This window comes from Dipodomys spectabilis, unplaced genomic scaffold, assembly GCF_019054845.1.
Source record: "Dipodomys spectabilis isolate Male_0828 unplaced genomic scaffold, ASM1905484v1 ptg000098l, whole genome shotgun sequence".
NCBI classification, from domain to species: domain Eukaryota; kingdom Metazoa; phylum Chordata; class Mammalia; order Rodentia; family Heteromyidae; genus Dipodomys; species Dipodomys spectabilis.
The window spans coordinates 4495228-4499985 of NW_024870775.1; the positions used below are offsets into that span (position 1 = coordinate 4495228).

General features: G+C 39.8%; 1 pseudogene; it reads right to left on the reverse strand.

Annotated features, from left to right (window-relative positions):
- Positions 1-1451: 1451 nt before the first annotated feature.
- LOC122113913 lies at positions 1452-1551 on the reverse strand (annotated as a pseudogene).
- Between the last annotated feature and the right edge of the window lie 3207 nt (positions 1552-4758).

The following is a 4758-nucleotide window of genomic DNA, read 5'->3' on the forward strand; positions in this document are numbered from 1 at the left end:
ATATAAAAATTGAAAAATGCACACTTCATTCCCCTTCCATTCCTTAATACAAATTAAAAAAAAAAAAAAACAAATAATAGCAGAGCAAAAGATGGTGGCAAGTGCTTCTAATCCAAATACTCAGGAGGCAGATGTAGGAAGATTTCAAGTCCATGCCTGAGCTACATAGTGAAAACAGCATATATATATATATATATATATATATATATATATATATACACATATATATACATATATATATATGGCAAACATTGTGTAATAATTGGTCTATATGAGACACATTTTTTAATTTGTTGAATCCTCAGCACCACCACATAAAATTCTATTATTTTCATATTCAATGTAAGAGCTATACAAAAAAAAACATATAGAGGTTGAATAACCTTCGAAAATCATACAACTAATGAGTGGCAGAGCTTGAGTTGTGCTCATCTGGCTCTGCTGTTTGTACTATTATCCACTGTTACTTACTCTTACTCAGACTAGTTTGTTGGGCTGATGTCTCTTTTTTTAGCACGACTAATAGCAGCACAGGGCTTATTATTATTATTATTATTCTCAAGTGTTTTTTTGGGGGGGCAGTAAATTATATAGTTATCTGATTGTATTGGGAAGAAAACTCTTAGGAGCCTCTCAAAGACTCCAGAGCTCAGTCAAGATATTCTTTCTTCCAAGTACCACTGACTAGAGTAAGTGCTTCAGGAAGGAGGAACTGCTCTCTGCTAGAAAGTGAAAGGCTGCATGTACAATTACAATGTTAGTGGCACAGTTCAGGTGCTAACTCCCTACAGCTGAGATCAGCAAAGATGGAAAACTGCCTGCTCTGTAGGAAGCTGCCTTCTCAGCTCTGGAGTGAGTCAGATATTCCGTAGCAGAGCCAATGCATGGTTGTTATGTTCTACTTCCACGAAGAATAAAACCCCTCAGGCATTCTACAGTTATTTCCACTGAGTGGAGTCCACAGAACTCTTAGAGATGCATAAAACAGCCATGACACCGTTTACTGTAAGCAATTTACATGCTTTAATCTGCTTCAACCACAGTAAGAGATAGAGAGGAAGAGCCTTGCTTCAGTTCCACTGGGAAGCATTTCCTGCTGATAGCTGCCAGGCCAGACAGCTCTGACCTCCATTTTAAGATATGTTCTTTCTTAGTGCTGGAGCTGTATGGAGAAGAACTTCAGATCAACTTCCTGATGTTAGATAGCATCCCATTTCTGTGACAAATACCTGAGATAAACAACTTATTAGGAGAAAAAGGGTTGTTTTGTATCATTCATAGATTTATAGGTTTTATCCCATGGTAATTTGATGATGTTTGCTTTGGGCTCTAGTAAAGCAGAATATCAGTAGTAGTTGTTGTAGTAGTAGCTATACAGTGGGATTTTAACTCAACAAATCAACTTATGAGTACAATGCATCTTGCTCCATGTAACACCTTCCATCTTTCTCAAAAATATGGAATGCTCCATGAATTTGCATGTCATCATTATGCGGTGGTCATGGTAATCTCTGTTTTATTCCAAGTTTAGTATATGTGCTGCCTAAGCAAGTATAAGTCAGAATATCTCAATGAGATTGCATAGCAAAGGAGATATGTCCATCTCATAGCAGCCAGGAAACAGAGAGCCATAAAAGGGCAGAGTCTCAATACCTTTCTAAGGGTTCACCTTCAATGACTTAAATTTGCCCCACTAAGCCCACCTTCTAAAAGTTCTACCACCTCCTAAAATTCACCATGGGCTAGAAGTCAAACCTTTATCTAGAGAACATGGAGATACATCATTATCATTGCAATTGAGGTCTAACACACTTTGAGATTGAAGAGAAAGAAGGGAAATTACATGTACTTAATCTATATGAGGTACCACTGTTGTAAGGTAACTCAGTCAGCAAGAAGCAGAGAAGCTACATTTTGAGAGGTCGAATTAGGAAAGCTGGCATCTTCAGGTGAACTCCTGTCTCAAAGACCTACAGCCCAGAACAGAGCTTCAACCAAGCTCGTAAAGACCAAAACCATGAAGACCAAGCCTTAACAAAAGCAGACCTTATTTGGGAAGTACGTCAGGAACCAGCAGAACTTTCTATCTATGGTATATAAAGGGGTATGTTTAAAGGCTACTCAGAGGTGAGTGAATCAAGTCGTTTACGAGGATAATCAAGGATGAGCATTCTCTGCAGCAAAAGCTCTCCTAAGACTAAACAGCATGACATCTACAATTCAAGGAATGGCCTCATTCACCTCTAGGCTTTTTCAGCACTGGGTGGAAAGCGCACTCTACCCGATAAGGCACCAGGATGGCTGTGAGAAGTTACCTAGACTCAGCCTCCTCACTTTATCAGTTGCATGGTTGTCGTCTTTGCGTCACGCAAATACAATGTTCAGTTGAACCGCCTTATTTAGATTAATTTCTATACTGAGGAGAGAGAGTCAAACAGCCTTATCATGTAGTCACTTACGCATTTCTCGCCAATGTTTAGTCCCTAGTGTTTAGTCCTGAGCTGACATAAATCACTCAGTTATTTCCTAGTGTCCTCTATCCCCACCAGTCAGTGATTGTTGATATGACCTGACATACGTCACTGCTTTCCACTGGGTTGCTGTTTTCCAAATGAGTTGAACCAAATGACCTTCCTGCTTTGAGGGTTCCTCATATTTGAAACTGCTACTTTGATTTCCTGATAATAAAGAAGGCCATCGGCGGGCATTAGAGAGCTACTCTTCCCACTGCTCTTGTGTTGGGCCAGTAGTAGGGTCTGGGAAATGTCTAGGTTAACGAATCCAACCCCAAGTGATCAGGCTAGAGAGTAAGCTCTTGCATTTATGTTATCTGTAGATTCCCCATTCATTTGAGACCGACAATCTTAAGACTATCATAATCCATTTTTTAATTCCTAAGTGGTAAATGCCTAAAAATAAATATCACTGAAAGGTAAAATTAGGCATGTGCCTACACAGGTGCTACGCAGTAAGCATATGAAAGAGGATCATGGTCTAATGCCAGCCCCAGGAAAAAAATGTGTGACTCTATCCCAAAAAAAAAAAAGATAGATAGGTAGGTAGGTAGATAGATAGATAGATAGGTAGATAGATAGATAGATAGATAGATAGATAGATAGATAGATAGATAGATAGATAGATAGATAGATAGATGATAGAGTAAAAGGTGGTTTCTGTTTGTTGTAATCCTAGCTGTGAGGAAACCGAGACATGAGGGTAATAGAATAAAAGAACAAGCAGAAAATGAACTCAACAGACCAAATCGACTTTAATGGAAAATTTAAGACGAATGCCATGGTGACCTGAAGATAGTCAGGAGACATGAGGTATAATGGAAACAGGGAGGAGGGACTTAAATAAGGTAATGAGGGGGAGGAGTCACAGGTAGCTGGAGGGTTCAAGGAGCTTTGCAAGTTTATGGGGCAGGTCTGACTCCAAGAACATATGTGTGAGCAAGTCTCCTGCCCCATTTCTCAACGTTCCTATCACCTGGGGAGTGGGAAGAATGGACTTTCATATTTAGATTAAGATTCTGATCTGGAGACTGGGCTGGAGAATTTTGGGAAGGTACCCTGGGGGAAGGGTAGTCAGTGGGCCAAGCCATGAGAACAATATTGAGTTATGAGACCAAAACAGGTTCCCAACACTAGCTACTCAGAAGGATCTCAGTTGGAGGCTAACCCAGACAAAAAGATAGCCTGAGCAAGAAAGTGAAACCCTACCTGAAAATAACTAAAGCAAAAAGAACTAGGATTGTGACTCAAATGATAGAGCACCTGGCCAGTAAGTTTAAGCTTCTGAGTTCAAACTATCACTGAGTTCAAGTATCACTAAAAAAAAAAAAAAATTTTTTTTTTTTTTTTTGGGTCCGGTCATGAGGCCTGAACTCTGGGCCTGGGCGCTGTCCCTCAACCCTTCAGTTCAAGGCTAGCACTCTACCACTTGAGCCACAGTGCCACTTCTGGCTTTTTTCTTTTTTGCTTATATGGTGCTGAGGAATCGAACCCAGGGCCTCAGGAATGCAAGGCAAGCACTCTACCACTGAGCCACCTTCCCAGCCCACTAAAAAATTTTTATACCTTAACATATTTATAAGATGATTTCTTTGTTGCTTTGTATGTCCCTCCCCCATGGTATAACACCTGCTTTCACTGTATTTGATGTTGGTATAATTTGTGGAAGGGAAGGGAAAAAGCAACTTGTTTAAATAGGGATACAGGTGGACCCATTGCAACAATGAGATGTACAAGTTGTTATGTCAAAAAATGAACTTTACAACTTTGGCCAGGGGTGGGAGGAGTGGGGGGGTGGGGGGTGGGAGATGGGAAGGGATGGGAAGGGGAAACAAAGGAGGAGGCAACAATGCTTGATAAGAAATGTCTCATTACTTTGCCCATGTAATTGTAACCCCTCTGTATGGTGTTTTCACAATAAAAAAAATTTATACAGGTAAAATTATAATCTTATAAACTACAAATGTAGTTTAAAGATCTCATTTTTTATGCTGACATAGAACAATATCTCAATCTGTTAAATAAGATGAGTGTTCTATCTGATAAGGCTAGGTTTATAGCCGGGAAAGAGCTGGAGAAAGCACAAAGGAAAAACCAAAAGTGGATTGTGTGTTCCAAAGTTATTTCCTTTGTAAAGGTTAGAGCAGGGCAGCCTTCCTTGTTCTGCTAGCTTATCAGGGAATTTGGACATTACCATCGCTCTTCTGATTTCTCACAAGGTCATATAAGCAGCCCAATTTCATTG